General features: G+C 35.9%; 1 long non-coding RNA gene across 1 annotated transcript in view; it reads left to right on the top strand.

The window, feature by feature from the left end:
- Positions 1-14,290, top strand: part of LOC132006606 (uncharacterized) — a 19,105-nt gene extending 4,815 nt beyond the window's left edge. The window contains exons 2-3 of the long non-coding RNA XR_009401154.1: positions 11,837-11,926; positions 14,170-14,290. This is a non-coding gene — a long non-coding RNA (uncharacterized LOC132006606). The remainder of the gene's footprint in view (positions 1-11,836; positions 11,927-14,169) is intronic.
- The last annotated feature ends 4,666 nt before the right edge of the window (positions 14,291-18,956 follow it).

Genomic DNA, 18,956 nt, shown 5'->3' with positions numbered 1-18,956 from the left:
CACTGAATCTATAGTTTATATATATATTATATTATATATAATATATATATTATATATATATACTTGCAATATATATATATATAATATATATATATATATAATCAATCTATAGATTCAGTGCAATCCCTATCAAGATTCCAAGGGCATTTTTTATTTTTATTTTTATTATATATATATATATATATATATAATCAATCTATAGATTGGGTATTATGAACATTTTAACAATATGAATTCTTCTCTATGAACAAAGGATATATTTCCATTTATTTGTGTCTTATTTATTACTTTCATCAGAGTCATAGATTTCAGTGTATAGATCATTCACCTCCTTAGTTAAATTTATTTCTAAGTATTTTATTGTTTTTGAGGCTTTTATAAATGGTGTTATTTTATTTCCTTTTTGTATAATTTGTTGCTAGTGTATAGAAATGAAACTGGGCTTTGTATATTGACACCATACCCTACAACTTTATGTCTTTTTTTCTTGCCTGATGGTTCTGGTTAAGACTCTCAGCTCTGTGTTGAAAAAGAATGGTGAGAGTGGATATCTTTGTCTTGTTCTTGGTATTAGAGTAAAAGCTCTCAACCTTTCACTATTAAGTATGACATTAGCCTTGGGCTTGTCACATATGGTTTTTATTATGTTGGGATAGGTTCCTTCTATACCCAACTTGTAGAGACTTTATCACAAATGATGTTGGATTTTGTGAAATGATTTTCTGCATCTATTAGGATGATTATATGATTTTAACTTCCCATTCTATTAATGTGATACAGCACATTTACTGACTTGGGTATGCTACCATAAAACTTTGAAAAATAGGGGCACCTGGGTGGCTCAGTGGGTTAAAGCCTCTGCCTTCGGCTCAGGTTGTCATCTCACAGTCCTGGGATAGAGCCCCATTTCAGGCTTTCTGCTCAGCAGGGAGCCTGCTTCCCTTCCTCTCTCTTCTGCCTGCCTCTGCCTACTTGTGATCTCTGTCTGTCAAATAAGTAAATAAAATCTTAAAAAAAAAATACTTTGAAAAATAAATAAGGAAAATTTAAAAATAAAGTTTTTCAAAAGAAGTACTTAAATTATGTAGGGATAGATTGCATTTCCAGTGTAAACTCCAACCATGTTTTGGACAAATGCAAGACAATATAGTTCCAAAGTTATCCGGAGAAATATATACACAAGAATAGCCAAGGAATTTGGCTTACCAGATTTTGACATATTTTGTAAAGAAATAACTAAAGAATATGAAGCTTATGAAAGAATAAAGAGTTCCTTTAACAAACACAGAAGTCCAGGAATATATTATATATTTATTATGTTAATATGAATATTAATATATTAATTATATAAAACATTGTAAGTTAAAGTAAAAGTGACATTTCAAAGCAGTAATGGAAAGGTAAATTATTCAACAAATGCTACTGTGATGTTTGTTTATTTGGGGGAAAAATATGACTCTCTGTGAACTCACAATATAAAATGCACGTAAATTAGATTTACTTTCTCCACAATGAAACCATAACTGAAAATAAGAAAATTAACACACATATCTGGATGGATGCAGTATATTTGCAAGGATGCAGTATATTTGCAAGGTGAATGTCTAATATTAGCAATATATTAATTAAAAATACAAGTAATTGGAGCGCCTGGGTGGCTCAGTGGGTTAAAGCCTCTGCCTTCAACTCGGGTCATGATCTCAGGGTCCTGGGACCAAGCCCCGTGTCGGGCTCTCTGCTCAGCAGGGAGCCTGCTTCCTCCTCTCTCTCTGCCTGCCTCTCTAACTACTTGTGATCTCTGTCAAACAAATAAATAAAATATTTAAAAAATATACAAGTAATATCAGTGCTTGGGAAGCTCAGTCAGTTAAGTGTCAGACTCTTGATTTTGGCTCAGGTCATGATCTCAGGATCATGATATCAAGCCTCACACTGGGCTCTATGCTCAGTGTGGAGTCTGCTTGAGATCGTCTCCCTCTCCTTCTACCTCTCCCCCTGCTAGTGCTCTAAATTAATTAATTAATTAAAAACACAAGTAATAGGGAAAAAATGAGTAAAATGACTATCCAGATTAACTTGGAAAAATTAACTCTAACTTGTCTTATATAGGCAAAACAACAAAACAAAAAAAAACAAAAAGCCAATAAACTTAAGATATTAAGATAATCAAATTTATTAACATATTCACATTTATTAGATATCAAATAAAATCAAACTATACCAGTGAACTAAAAGTTTCCTACTACCAAAACAACATTGTTTTTAAATTGTAAACCCTCCAGTTGTCAAACAAGTGATAGAAAGTGCCCTCCTATATTTTAATGAAAAGGGTATAAATTGGTTCTGCCTTTCAAGAAAGCAAATTAGGGGAATATATCATAAGAAGTAATATTCACACCTCTTGACCTTGTAATTCTATGTCTATGGATTTATTCTAATGAAATATAGCCAGAGATGTTTACCAGGCTTTATGTATGATGACATTTATCACATCAGTGTCATTTATAACTAATGAGAAAACAACCCAATACTAAGGGATTAGTTAAATAAATACTAGTATGGCAGTGTCATGGACTATTGCTTTTATAATAATTAAAATCTTGCTTTTTTAGAATAATTAATGACTCAGGGAATGTTTAAGGTATAAACATCTTTAATAATATATACACATGTAAGGAAAATATACTAAAATAGCCATGATTATTTTTAAGCAGAGAGTTGGAATTTTAAATACTTTTTTGTTAATTTTGTATATATCTTAACTTTTCACATAATTGTCTATATTTAATTTTCCAATTCCCCTCCATCCCTTCTAACTTCAATCCACTCCAATTAGGCTTTTGCCCATAGGAAACTCTTGATAAGTCCAACAATGATGCCTTCATTGCTAAATCTAATGGCCATATTCAGTTCTTACCTTCACTTGAACACTACAGCCTTTGACCTGGTCGATTCCTCCCTCTTCTCTGATAGACTTTCTCCACTTGGCTTGCAGGACACCACCTCTGGTGAGTTTCCTTCTAAAGTCACTCTCCCCAGGCTCCTTGCTTATCCTGCTTTTCTCCCTGAAGGACCCACAGCTCAGTTCATTCACACTAATACCCTTGGCAAATTTACGCAGTCCTGTAACTTTCAATAACCATCTGCAAGCCCAAATGTATACCTCCAGCCTGGACAAGTGTCCTCCATGTCACAATCGTATATCCAACTGTTAACATCCATATAACTACTTTAATATCAAATCGTGGACATATCAGAACAACAAATCTAAAACTGGATTCCTGGTATTATCTCCCCAAAGGCTGCTTTTCCCACATTTTATTCTCCTTTATTCTTTTTTTCTCACCCTTGACCTCTAATCTCACAGAATAGATCCAGCTGACTCTATCCTAACATATATCAAAAATCCAACTGTGTCTCATCTAGACATTTGTTTCCTGAATAACTATAATCTCCCACTAACTAATGCCTCTGACTCTTCCACTGCTGAAGGATCTGTTATCAACCCAGCCATCAGACTGCTCTTTGGAAATGTAAGGTGAATCATCTTACATTTCTGACCTATAAAATGTTACCTGTTTCATTAAGTAAAAGGAAAGGCTTTACAGAGCCAAACAAGTCCCTGTATGATCTCCATACTTCATCCTCACCCCCAGCATTTCCCTGAGTTCATCTCAATTCTGTCTCTCTCACTCGTTCTGCTCCATTGTACACCGGCCTCTTGCTGTTCATGAGATATGCAAGGCATGCTCCTACCTCAGGACCTTTGCACTTACTGCTACTCTCTGCCTAAATACTCTTCTCTAGATAACTTATAGTTAACTCTCCCTCTTTTTTTTTAAGGCTTTTATTTATTTATTTGACAGAGAGAGACACAACAAGAGAGGGAACACAGCAGGGGGAGTGGGAGAGGGAGAAGCCGGCTTCCTGCCAAACAAGGAGCCCAATGCAGGGCTGGATCCCAGGACCCTGGGATCATGACCTGAACAGAAGGCAGATGCTAAATCACTGAGCCACCCAGATGCCCCAACTCTCCCTCTTTTATTAAGATTTTATTTAAATTTTATCTTCTCAAATGGTTACCTTGAAAACCCAATTTCAAAGCAGAACCTGAGGGGCAGGGAGCAAAGGGTGGGCAAAATGAGCAAAAGAGAATGGGAGATACAGGCTTCCAATTATGCAATGAATAAGTCATGGTGATAAAAGATAGAGAGTAGGAAATATAGTCAATGGAATTATAATAACATTGTATAGTGACAGATGGTAGCTACCCATGTAGTGAATATAGTGTAACACACAGAGTTGTGGAATCATTATGCTGCACACCTGAATGAACATAATTTGTGTCAACTATACTTTAGTTTAAAAGATAATAAATAAAATATAAACAAAACCTGCCTCCCAACTCCAATACCCTGATCCCTTTTAATCCTCACTAGTTGTCCCCTATAACTTGGGTAAATATTACCATGCTTAGATCCAATAAGAGAGGGCCCTGACCTAGACTCCACATTTAGAAGACACTATCCTAGCCCTTCTCCACTGAGTCTTCTTCATGGGCCAAGGAGCATTCCCACGTAGAAGCATAGGCTTTCCTTCCCTGGACCGAGATCCAAATAGCAAGCATCCTGTAAGATCTTCTTCCCTGTGCATGTGCCCTCAGGATATCCCATGACATTAGTATATGGGAGTTTGGGTGACAAGTGGCCAAGGAGAAGCTGCTGAGGAAGTCACCTGAATAGAGTTTGGAAAAAGTAGATCAGAGTGTGATGTAGGTGTGCATAAAGCTCTTTGCATGCGAGGTGAAATAGGGCTGGGATGAAAAGGTGACCAAGCCAGGAACAAGCTCTCCATTTGCTTCAACTCTCTTGACTTCGAACTCTGAAATGTCTGAGAATCATAAATCAGCTTTTGGAAAACAGATATGTTGGGCAGCAGGTCTGCAATCCATGCATTCCCTTTACAAAGTTCTGGCGAGAAAATTCTTGTTGAAAAAAAAGGAGGTTGGCTTATTCCACAACTCACAGCTATGATTGGCTTTCATTTGAGCTTTCTTTTTTCTTTTCTGCTAAGCTGATGGCAGTAGTCAAATATATTCACAGATCTGTTTTTGACAAGGGAGGCATTGTCATTTGCTGCTCTCGAGAATATAAAACTTTTCTGGAAGACAATTTGACAATATATATCAAAAGTGATGGAAATGAGTATATTTTACCCTGAAATACCACTTCTAAAAATGTACATTTAGAATAAGTAGACCCCAATGGATCATCTTTGTTTGGCAAATATTAAAAATTACATCATCTAGTATTTGATCTATATTGAGGGCCTCCTTTTCTGTTCCTTTATGGGAAAGCAAGTTTACTTTTTGCAAGTTTTCTTCAATGATGACTCATGAATGTTGAGTGTTGTTTCCTTGGCCATGCAGATTTCTACTGGCAACAAGGACCTCTCAATCCTATTATTACTTTAAAGGAATTTCACTAGATCTAAGATTTTAAGCATAGGTTTAACTGCCAAAGTGTTCCCAAAATGAGAGAGTTCTCCCTTGCAAAATGGACCTAAGTTCTAGACCTGGGTATGGCTGTATGATTCTGCACAAGTCACCTTAAAATTCAGAACTCTAAGTCCTTCCTCTGTCATGTGAGGGGATTAGACTAAATATTCTTTAGGGTTTATTCTAGCTCCAGTTTTTATTAATTTGTTCCAGGTTGTAGGATACAGCTAAGAACAGCAGGAAAGTTTACATCATAATCTTTTTTTTTTTTTTTTTAAACTGGAAATTTGTAGGGGCGCCTGGGTGGCTCAGTGGGTTAAAGCCTCTGCCTTCAGCTCAGGTCATGATCTCAGGGTCCTGGGATCGAGTCCCGCATCGGGCTCTCTGCTCAGCGGGGAGCCTGCTTCCTCCTCTCTCTCTGCCTGCCTCTCTGCCTACTTGTGATCTGTCTGTCAAATAAATTAATAAAATCTTTAAAAATAAAATAAATAAACTGGAAATTTGTACCTCTTAACCCCCCTCAATTGCTTCACTTCAATCCTATCCACCTCCCCTTTGGGAACCACCAGTTTGTTTTAAAAAATTAACTGTTTGGGTGTTTTGTTTGTTTGGAATATATTTGTAATCTTGGGAGCCTGACCAAGAGAGTCTGGTTGGCAAGAGTCATGCCCAGCGGTAACCACAGAGGGCAGAAAGTATTAACAGCACCTGCAGGAAGGCAGGCCTGGGTGATTTGACATTCCACTTGACAAAGAAAAGGGTTGGTCCCCCAGTTAGGATGACTCTAAACTACAGGATAGGGGTGCTCTTTAACTCTAGTGGAAGAGTTTGGCCTCTAAGAAAAGATTATCAGCCTGGGATTCATCCATTGTGGTGTGGTGCTCGCTCCCCTCATTATAATTTGACTTTACTCTCAAAATGTCTCCCATATGCATCCACTCATCTCCACGTGCCCTGTGACTCCCTTACTCCAAGTCACCAACTTCTGCAACGTCTCTTTATCTAATTGTTGCCCAACTTCTGTTCATTTACCACACAGAAGCCAGAACAATTTTATTGCAATTAGATTATAGAACTCTTAAATGGCTTCTTACCACTTTAAGAATACAAATCAAACCCTATTCATGGGGTATAAATCCCACCATCAGGGTCCAGCCCAACTTTGCAAACACATCTCTTTTCTCTAGAGTCTACACACCACTATATCCCAGCAGGGATTTAGATACACTGAATTTCTTTGTGTTTTTCCAATGAATCCAGCTATTTCTTACACTGGGTCCTTTACAGCTGGTTTTTCCTCTAGAACTTTCTTCTACCAGATCAGCATGTATCCGTTTGATAAAAAGTCATTTGCTCACTGCTCACATTTGCTCACTTGCAGAAGTTGGTGGGACATTCTTGGCTCTGAGCACCGCTACGCTTTCAACTTGCCCCAAACAGAGAAATATAAATGTATCACTAAACATATAATTATGAGTAAATATTTATGTAGTATAGTAACTATAAATATAAATAAAAACATAAATATGTAATAAATAGCATGAATATATATTTGTATATTATATTAAGTATATATAAATATTTTCTGCATTCTAATTTTTAAGTATTTCAGTTTGTTAATTAACTTTTTTTTTTTTTTTAATTCACTGAGGTTTTCAAAATCTCAGCCATTCTGTCTCAGGTTCCCTGGCTCTCCTACAAAGAATGGTTACCCACTACCATCAGCAGTAGCATGTTCTCACACGTGATCCTGTTCTGTCTTCATAGCCTTTAAAGAGTCAGAAATATATATAAGTTTTCCCAAATGGAAAAAGAAATCCGTACCACTTATGCTTTAGCATTTATTACCAAACCATACCTAAAAATGAAGTAATTTGATAATTAAGATATTTTAAATGTTATTTAGAAATCAGGAAATGTGGAAAAAAATACTCTTGCATGACAATCCAACTAGGAAAGAATATAATATATTTGGCTATAGGTAGCTTTATTCTTTAGATGTTTCCACCATAATAGTAAATTTTACAAAGTAATTTAATAAATTGCCTTAATTTAAATAGCTATGCTTTCTTTTCCCTTGAAGACATCCCTCTTTTGTGATCAGGGCTTGAAGAACAGTAAAACCAGTTCTGCACTCATCTAGGAACCAGCAACCAGAAAAACATGATGCAAATTTTTAAATTAATCTAAAGTTCAAACCTCTCAGGAACTTTTAGGAAATCAACAGGAGATTATTATAAAACAGAATCAAGAAAATCTCACAAAGTGATCTTTTTAAAAATCTATTAATGCACTGTGCTTAGTTAAGCTTTAGAACACCATATATCTTATCACTGGATAAAGGGGAATGAAGAAAATATTACTAAGTCTTTATAAGATGATCTTTAGCTCATGAAGGCTACCAACAACTTATTCTTAAGTAATCAACACCATTTTGTTACTATTCTGAAATAAAGTGCTGTATGGCTGCCTGTTGGCTATAATGAAGTCACAAGGTAGCGTGTCAAAAGGTAACAGAATCCGAAGTGACATTCCCATTAATAGGAAGGGACATCTTTGTTTGCAGAAGTAATAGCATTTTCATCCAAAGCCATGACCTGAGCAACCTACCATGCAATTTTTGCCTACAGAGTTTTTTCTGAATTTGCTTGAGTATAGGATTATAATAAAGAAACAGTAAACTAGTATTCGTCTTCAAGTGTCTGTGAACAAATGAGCAAGTTGGGTAACTGACGATTCTAGACTTTCTTCTTCTGTTCCCACTCCTCCCATTTCCTCTCTAATGGAGTATATGTTAGTGTTCATGAACAGAACGTTCATGAACTGACAATGGTGACACATCCTTATGAGTCCACAGGTACTGCCTGGTAATTATCAGGGAGATGGGTTCAGGCTCTGTGCTCAATGAGCTGTTGGGTTTGTCCATGAAGCTGTTGACAAGGATGGCAATTAGTGTCAGGCAAAGAGAGGTCAATACAACAAAATCTGACAAAATAACTGACTTTCTGTTTAATGTACCTAAATATGATCTCAGGACTATAAATCAAAATTGAGGAAAAAAGGTGAGATAATTCTATTGTTCAGGTCATATTAGAATGGCAGACACTGTGTGTCACATTGTCTTTTTGATCTTTAGAATTCATTTCCATATTGGTAGAGCAAAAGGAAGTTCAGGAAAAAATAGAACAATAAATATTTTGCTATTTGATTTAAATCAGCAGTTGCTCTTCTGCATATCCTTTTTCCAGGTCCCTAACTACCACAGGTATATCTTTTTTTTTAGATACTCAAAATATTAGGAAGAAAAGTAATAGGCAATAAGCAATCAGAACCTATGGGCACTATAATCAATCTGAAAAGATGTTGACTGTAAACAACCAATATGATTTTCTACAAAGTCCTCACATCAATCTATGACTTTTTTCCATAGGCTTTCATTGATTTCATTATTACGAACTCTTCTACTTTTCAAAACATCAGGTTATTAAAATTGTTGAGACCACTTGTGAAAAGCTAGGAAACCATAGTCAGTGTAGTGTATTGAAAAGACCACAAATTCAAATCAGTAAAACATGACCAAATATACTCATCCTGAATAAATGACATTGGACAAAGTATATCACCTCCACAAGCATCCCTTTTCCTAGTCATGAAATAGAGATACAAAATACAGAGTTGTTTAAAAATAAGACAATGGCTAGAGAAAGCATAGTCATCTAATAGAATGGTGTATAAATGTTACAAATGTCACACATACTCTAATCAAAGCTTTCTGTAAGTAGCATATCCTAAGACTAATGAAAGAGATCTTTGTATCTAATCAGAGCTTTTTATTATTTTTTTTAAGATTTTATGTATTTATTTGACAGAGAGAAATCACAAGTAGATGGAGAGGCAGGCAGAGAAAGAGAGGGAAGCAGGCTCCCTGCTGAGCAGAGAGGCCGATGCGGGACTCAATCCTAGGACCCTGAGATCATGACCTGAGGCAGCGGCTTAACCCGCCAAGCCACCCAGGCACCCCTAATCAGTGCTTTTTAATTTGACAAAAGAAAACAAGGGGAAAGGGAGTAGTAAAGTTGGTCAAACCAACAAACAAAAACAGAGTACAGATTAGCTCATATTCAAAAGACCTGTAGCTGTTACATCTTGGTGAATTTTCTTTAGGAAATTTTAGCTTATTATCAAATAATGTATGATAAAGTAAGCTAATCATAAGAGAGTCAAACACAGATAAATATGAAATTTAAAAACGTTGTTTTCAACAGCTTCATCTTTCCTGGTATGATCCATTTAATGAAATGATAAATAATCCCTTGCTAGATTCACCTTACAACCTGAGCTTTAATTCTGCCCAAGGACCAATTCTCTTTTTTTTCTCCCCTGCTTGACCTTGTTTGAACACTGTTTCTGTAGTCAGGGTATGAGTTTTCGCAGTGATTAGTAGGAATTGCTCACTGGCTTAGCCGAAGATAGGTAGGCGGCATTGAAATGGTACTATAGAAACACTTTTGTGAAATGCTACAGTGGTAAAAATTATATAATGTACAATTTATATTGGAAGCTCTTTCTCTAAAACTGGTATTTAATTTTTATGTTTTTATTGAAATTTCAGAAATTAAATGAAATTGAATTGAATGATGTAGGAGAGAAGTCCTTCGGGATGACTCTAAAATACTACTATGAAATCTGAGGTCCATTGTGTTTTATCATGTTATCCTGGCTGGTTGTACCCACTTAATAACATTGTATCCTTGTTTTAGCAAAATTAACCACCCTTCCTTTCAGCTCTCTGAGAAATAGTGAAAGCAATTTGGCAGTAAGATTATGAGCCTTAAAAATACTCATAATCATTGATGTCACAATTATGCTTCTAAACACCCAACAAAAGAAATAATCTAAGATATAGAAAGAAGAATCTTCATGCCAAAATATTCATCTCATAACTATTTATATTTCCAAAAATATTGGAAACAACATATATGGCCAGCAATAGATAAATTCTAGTACAAAATCAGGTTTATTCATAATATGGGAAATTTTACAGCTGATAAAATGTTTACAAAATTTTGTAGCTGCGACTATGCTAATATTACAATATTAACTGAAAAACTCACAATAAAATTTTTATATAAACCATTATATGAAAGATACTCTGAGACAAAAGGTTGAAAGAAATATACCAGAATATTAATGTTGACTTCTTGTATAAAGGGAATTTTTTCTCCTTCTTCTTTGGACTCTTATGTTCTTATTACTATGTATATATTCCCTTCCTAGTCAGAAAACAACCCATAAAAGATAAAATGATATGGGCATCATTTAGCTGTAGAAGAATTGGCAGTTAAGGGAAATTTTTCAAATGTATAGTCGTTTAAAGATTAGATCTCAGAGGAAATTGAACTTTCTAAATAATACTGAAAGTAGAGTCTTAGCAAAAAATGGTTTTGATTCATTACTGAGTTATTCCTCTGGTATATGGGTAGATCTGATAATAAGACTCTGAAAGTCTTTGAAACTTCTATATCAAAAGCATCTTTTTGCTTCCTAAATCAACCTGAAATTTGAAGAAAAACATGTTGGTGATTTTTTAAAATGTACCAGGCTATGGACCACCTTTAGAACGCTTGCTCTGGGTATCTGACATTCCAGCAATATATCACCATGCTGTGTCATCCAGGAAAGACATCTTGATGAGAGATCACTTGCAAGGCATTGAGCAGCTCCTCTAATAATATGCTGCTTGAATATACCCTTGACGTAACTGATAGCTATGGAAGGAATTGTCTAAAAGAACCTCTAAGAATCTCATAAGAAAAAAGACACACATGGTTTAATTTTTCAATTATACATTATCTTAATGGGGAGAAACATGGGCATGAATGTGTTTATAGCATATAGGGGATACGCGATAATATAGACATACCTTATTTTAATGTGCTTTGCTTTATAGCATTTCACAGCTACTGCATTTTTTTTTTAACAAGTTGAAGGTTTGTGACAGCACTGCATCAAGCAAGTCCACTGACACGATTTTCCCAACACCATTTGCTCATTTTTTATCTCTGTGCCACATTTTGTTAATTCTCACAATATTCCAAGCTTCTTCATTAGTATCACTTTATTTATCACGGGGATCTGTGATCAGTGGTTATACCTCTCTGTAAGCTCAGATGATAGTTAGCATTCTTCAGCAATAGCAGATTTCTTAACTAAAGTATGTACTTTTTTGTTATTGCACATTTAATAAAGCACAGTATAGCATATACATCATTTGTATGTGCACTGGGGAACCCAACAATACATTTGACACACTTTATTGTGGTATTTGCTTTATTATAGTGGTCTGGAACCAAACCCCCAACATCTCCGAAGTGTGCTTGTATAAAGTAAGTCTACCCACAGAAGCATGGCTTGGAAAGGAAACTTAAGGTATGGCTATCAACTGAGTAGAAAGTATTTCAACTAGAGGAAAAACAGTTATGGATAAAAAGGATTTCCAACATATTGCTACCTCTCCCATTTCCTTCCGAATATAGACTGTTAAGAGAAAGTTGTTCCTTATATAAAGGCAGTGGGTTTTGCATATTGATTTACACCATCTCTCATGCAGGATAATAAAGATCACTTAGTGGTTGAGAAATGAGATTTTCTTCCAAGTGGATCAAATGGGGGAGAAATAGTTTCCAAAGTTGATGTAGATAATATTTATAAGACTGTATGTCATGAGTGAAGAAATAATTTATTGCATAAATTACGTTTAAAAAGAGCAAACAAATGAGTGTGAATCATTTTTAATGAGACCTGATACATACATTGTATATGTACCCATATATAAAATTTATATAGATTCGTACATGGATATCTATGTGTATAAAATGTATATATGTTTTCTCCCCCCAAAACTCATGTCCCAAGAAGTGACAAGTTAACATAATTCAACAATTTAGGTAACCATTAATAGCTCTATTAATGGTTTACATCCACAAGAACACAAGGAGAGGGAAAGAGAAAGAAATTTCTTTTCCTTTCCCAGAGATAACTGGAAAAGGTCAATCACTGCCAAGATTCTTTTTTTTTTTTTTTTTTAAGATTTTATTTATTTAACAGACAGAGATCACAAATAGGCGGAGAGGCAGACAGAGAGAGAGAGGAGGAAGCAGGTTCCCTGCTGAGCAGAGAGCCCGATGTGGGGCTTGATCCCAGGACCCTGAGATCATGACCTGAGCCAAAGGCAGAGGCTTTAACCCACTGAGCCACCCAGGCGCTCCCACTGCCAAGATTCTTACTCTGATTTTAGTCTCTGCTTCTTTCTTCCTACTGGTTGGTTGGTTTGTTTCTTTCTTTCTCTCTTAAAGAGTTATTTATTTATTTTAGAGAGAGAGCCCACAAGCAGGCTTTGGGGCAGAGGGAATGAAAGAATCTCAAGCAGGCTCCACATCAGCACAGAGCCCATCTCAGACCCGCATCTTAAATCCCTGAGATCATGACCTGAGCCAAATTCAAGGTCAGATGCATAAACAACTGGGCAACCCAGGTGCCCTGATTTTTTTTTCTCTTATTGCAGACTGGTTTCCTCCTATAGTGAACAGCGTGGCCTTCAGTCATCTCCAAGCCTCCCTTCCAAATGTTCCACCACCAGACTAATTCTCCTCTCTTAGCTCTAATATTCAAATTCATGGGAAGGAGTCTCACTGGTCCAAATTCTGTCCGATATGCCTGCCTACATCCATCCTCTATTATATTTGGACAAATTTGTAAGCAGAAATATAGCAAGCACTTCTGTTGAAAGCTCCTGCCCATGCTGTTCAGGAATTATGATTTTTATGAGTCTATGTACACTTCATAATAGCCTCTCCACTTTTAAGAGCTAGACCACAAAAGTAAGTTAATGCCCAAATTAAGTGTAAATTTCTCTAAAAATTAACTGAAAGGTGGTGTTATTGCACTTCCCCCTGTATTCATGTTAAATATTTTATTTATTTATTTATTTATTTATTTAGATTATTTTTATTATTATTTTTTTTTTTTAAAGTAGGCCCTATGCCCAGCATGGGGCTTGAACTCACGACCCTGAAATCAAGAGTCACATGCTGGGACGCCTGGGTGGCTTAGTTGGTTAAGCAGCTGCCTTCAGCTCAGGTCATGATCCCAGCGTCCTGGGATCGAGTCCCACATTGGGCTCCTTGCTTGGCAGGGAGCCTGCTTCTCCCTCTGCCTCTTCTGTCACTCTGTCTGCCTGTGCTCACTCTCGTTCCTCTCTCTCTTACAAATAAATAAATAAAATCTTTAAAAAAAAAAATAAAAGCGTCACATGCTTTGTGGACTGAGCCAGCCATGTTCCCCTTTGTTAAATATTCTATAATTAAACTTTTTGCTTTGAAATTATTATAGATGCATATGCATTTTAGAGAAAGATCACAAGAACCCTTTATCTAGTCACAATAAAAATCTTGCAGCAGAGGCACCTGGGTGGCTCAGTGGGTTAAGCCTCTGCCTTCAGCTCAAGTCATGATCTCAGGGTCCTGGGATCGAGTCCCGCATCGGGCTCTCTGCCTGCCTCTCTGCCTACTTGCGATCTCTGTCAAATAAATAAATTAAATCTTAAAAAATAAATCTTGCAACAGTGTACACGTGTAATATCAAAACTAAGATACTGTCATTGACATGGTCAGAAAGGAAAACAGCTGCGTCACCACACGGATCCCTCATGCTGCGTCACCACACGGATCCCTCATGCTTCCCCTTCAGAGCCACATGCTCTCCCCCAACCACATTTGGCAATCACTGACCCGTTTTTCATTTCTGTATCTTTGTCATTTCAATAATGTCATGTAAATGAAATCATACACTATGTAGCTTTGGGAATTGGCTTTTTTTTTCATTCACCATAATGTTCTTGAGATTCATCCAAGTGGTTATATGTATCAATAGTTTGCTCCTCTTTCCTAGTGAGGAATGGTCTCTGGTTAGGATGCACCACAGTTTCCTTAACAGTTTACACAATGAAGGACATATGGCTTATTTCTGGTCTGTATGTACTACAAAGAAAGCTGCTATGGGGGCACCTGGGTTGCTCAGTGGTTAAGTGTCTGCCTTTGGCTCAGATCATGATCCCAGGGTTCTGGGATCGAGCCCCGCATCAGGCTCTCTACTCCATGGGAAGCCTGCTTCCCCCTCACCCACTACCTCTGCTGTGTTCCCTCTCTCACTGTGTCTCTCTCTGTTGAATAACTAAATAAAAAAAAAATCTTTAAAAAAAAAAAAAGAAAGAAAGCTGCTATGAACCATTCCTACTAAGGTTTTTATGTGAACACAAGTTTTTGCGGGATAAATGCCCAAAATCCAGCAAAAGCTGGATTTACATCATACCTGCATATTTACTTTTTTATAAGAAACTGCTGAAGTGGGACACATGGGTAACTCAGTTGGTTAAGCATCCAACTCTTGATCTCAGCTCAGGTCTTGATCTCAGGCCGTGTGTTCAGACCCCTAGCATGGAACCTACTTAAAAATTTAAAAGAAAAATGAAATGGTTAAATTATTTTCCAAAGTGGGTATAGCATTTTATATCCCCACCAGCCATGTATAAATGATCCAGTTTTTCTGCATCTCTATCAGCATTTCGGGTTATTTGCTTTTTAATTTTTTTTTGTTTTATTTTTTTTCAAAATTTTATGTAAGTTTTAGTACTTAACATACAGTGCAATATTGGTTTCAGCAGTAGAACTGAGTGATTTATCTATTTTTTTAAAATTTTGGACATCATGATAGGTAGAGATGATGAGTAATTGATTGCCACTGCAATGTGCATTTCCCTGACAGCTTATGTTGTTGAACATCTTTCCATGTGCTTATTTGCCATCTGCCTGTCCTTTTTGGTGAAATGTCTCCTCATGTCTTTTGCCCAATTGTTAATTGAACTTTTCTTTCTTTTCTTTTTTTACTGCTGTTTTTTGGGAATCCTTTATATATTCTATGTACTAGTCCTTTGCCAGATGTGTGGTTTGCAAATATCTTCTTCCAGTCTGCACCTTATCTTTTTTAATCCTTTTAACATTGTCATTCATAAAATAAGTGCTTTTGATTTTGATGAAGTCCATTTTATTAGTTTTCACCCAACATTGTCATGCTTTTGCTGTCAAGTCTACGAACTATTTGACTAGACACAAAACTTCTTCCCATTTTTTTCTAAATGGTCTGCAGCTTCACACTTTGGATTTAAGTCCATAATTTTTCTTGAGTTAATTTTTGTATTGAGATTTATTTTTGACCTATGGATGTCCAATTGTTCTAACAACATTTGTTGCAAAGACTATCCCATCTTTATCAAACTGCTTTTGCTCCTTAGTAAAAAAATCAATTGAGTATATTTGTATGGATCTATTTCAAGATTCCTTATTCTGTTGCATTTATCTATTTTTATCCCTCTGCCAATATTTCACTGTAGTTATATACAATATATAACTATATATATAATATATATAACTATATATTATATATTATATACAATATAACTATTATATACAATATAACTACATATATGCATGTAGTTATATTGTAGGCCTGTATTGTAGGCCTGAATTGTGTAGAGTGATTCCTCCTATTTTTTTCTTCCTTTTCAAGATAGTTTTATCTATTCTGTGTCTTATTCTTTCCTATATTAATTTTGGAATAAGCTTGTCTATGTACAAAAAGACTTGATGGGATTTTGATCATGTTAAATGATCAGCTACCCTTGGAAAAATAAACTCAGAATCTTTCCCAAAGAAACAAAAATAGAACAGCACTTTTTAATGGAAATTCATTAACATTCTGTGCAATCTGGATGCTTAGTATTAGAATTCCTTGTGTAGGTTGAATGTTTCTTGCCTGAATCCCTAGATTTATGCTCTGTAGCAGAAGCTGGCAAACTTTGGCCTGGGCCACCTCTGTGTAATAAGGCCTGTTGAACTAAGAATGGTTTTTACTTTTTTTAAGGGTTGAAAAAAACAAACATAAGAGAATATGTGACAGATGCATATTTTGGCCACAAAGCCTAAAATGTATCTGTCTCTTTATAGAAAAAGCTATCTGACCCCTGTTCTATAGTGTTACACATTTGCATTATGGAGAATTAAAGGAAATAAACTGTTAACATCTAAAACATGTAGAAGTTCCTCAATAATAACTACATTTTCCAATATATAAGCTTCTCTTCAGCCAGGATCGCCAACATATCAACAGAAGGAATGATATGTCTAAATGAATGTCTAAGCAACTGAATATATCTTACTAAAATCATGTAAGAGAAAACTTACATTTCTAATTTAATGTAGTTTTGCAAACCAAAAAGCAAAATATAAGGCATGATTATTATTCACATTATTAAAGCAAGATAACTATATGGAAGCAGCAAAGGATTTGCTTAAGAACATGAATCTCTGAGTCAGTTGCTTTGAGTTTGAATGTCAGCTTTGTCACCAGCTAGTTGTGCTCTTGGCCAAGTGTCTTAACCTCTCTGAGTTTCCATTTCCTCATCTATAAAGTAAAAATGAAAATAGTACTCCTCCAAGAGTGTCACATGATGGTTCAATGTGTTAATACGTGGAAAGAGTACTGCAGGGGTTGAAATAAGCTCTGTGTAATATAGGTTTCCTAGTATTAGTTTTATGTATAAGCTGTAGTGTTCATTGTTAACACAGTCAAAAATTAGCAGCTTATTCACATCACCAAATCTTAAAGAAATTATTCTTTTCATGAGTTTGTATTTATTATGTTTAAATTTTTTTAAAAAGACTTTTATTTGTTTATTTGACAGAGAGAGGGAGAGAGAGACAGCGAGAGAGGGAATACAAGCAGGGCAAGTGGGAGAAGGAGAAGCAGGCTCCCTGCTGAACAGAGAGCCTGATGCAGGGCTCGATCCCAGGACCCTGAAATCATGACCTGAGCCGAAGGCAGACACTCAAAGAAGGAGCCACTCAGGCGCCCCAGTATTTATAATATTTAAATTAAAGAATATGACATCATTATTCATTTAACAGATATGGCTTATTAAGCTAGCCTAGTGCCAGGTGCTATTACCTTGGAAAGGTTTAGGCTCCCCCCGCCTGAGGATTTACAAAGTACATCCTTGATATTGGTACAATGACACACCTCACCGGCATTTATTACTCATTGTATAGGCACGTAAGTAATAGCCTGTATCTAATTGTCAGGATGTAAGCTATGATATACTTAAGTAAACATATCAACATAATGAACTTTTATTACTTATAAAGCAGAAATCATGAAAATATAAGAGGAAAATAAAGCATGAACAGTACCCCAAGCTCTGTGCTATGGCGATAAATCATGAACCTTTCTAATTTTCGCACAAAGTTATTGTGTATAATTTTTATGTAATAACAGTAAAGTGGGCATGCAAAAGAATGCTTTGTCATCAAGTTGTCTAAATTGCATTTCTCTAGAAAAAACAAATTCATGACTGTTAGTGGCAAAGTTACACTGAGTTGATAAATCAAGGCCGGAAAGCAAACTCAATTTTTTCAAAGCAACTTTGAGTCTCAAGGGTTAGCCAACTGCAGGCTAAAATGTAGTTGAACATATAAATAAGCTTTCCTTTTTGTACTCCTCTGATTTTTGGTATAGATGAATGCCTCTCAAACTCGGATTTGATAACTACTTTAAGCTTAGGGCCATTATTTTATTTTTCATTTTTTAAAGCTTTATTTATTTGAGAGAGAGAGAGGGTGTACGTGCCTACAAGCAAGAGAGGAGAGGGACAGAGGGAGGAAATGCTATGTCTGCTTTGAGTGACAGAAAGGGAAAGTTTTCCCCTCCATTCCTTATTTAACCTGCATCGTGACTGTTATCCAATCATCCATTATTGTCAAGGTCTTTATACTAAACAGCTAAAACCTTTCCAGAAAAAAATATCATTTTCTTACTAATATGTAGGAAACATGAACCTACACAAAAAATTTCCTACAAAAGATTAACCGTTTTACAAACCAACGAATGAAAAGACACACCAGGGTGTAATTCAATGGAATCTTCCATTCTAAATAAGGCAACCTGCAAGAAATACCTGGGAGATTTAAATACATTTTCAGAAGTGTTATTTCCTGTTCATAACTTTGTCACAAAAATCTTTAACTTGGAGTGTATCCTTTGCAGATAGAAGACACCAGCGCACAGAAAGAGACACAGAAAGAGACAATCCAGATGGAGAGGGCTCTCAGATTCGTGCATATATTAAGCAGTTAACACTCCACTTGAGATAGCCTTTGCCTTCGTGCGTCATAAATACTTCAATAGGCTAGAATGGGAATCCTAACTTCTTGTATCCTAAGAAATAGCTGATAACCTACTAAATCTCTAGACAAAAGTCATTCAATCTGGCTTTTGCTTAAGTACAATATATTCAATCCTGTACCAGGCACATACCATGTTCACTTTCAAGACCTCAAGGAGCATAGTA

This window comes from Mustela nigripes, chromosome 18, assembly GCF_022355385.1.
Source record: "Mustela nigripes isolate SB6536 chromosome 18, MUSNIG.SB6536, whole genome shotgun sequence".
In the NCBI taxonomy this organism is placed as follows: Eukaryota; Metazoa; Chordata; class Mammalia; order Carnivora; family Mustelidae; genus Mustela; species Mustela nigripes.
The sequence above is the reverse complement of the archived record's forward strand: the minus strand, read 5'-3'. Positions and strand labels throughout refer to the sequence as shown.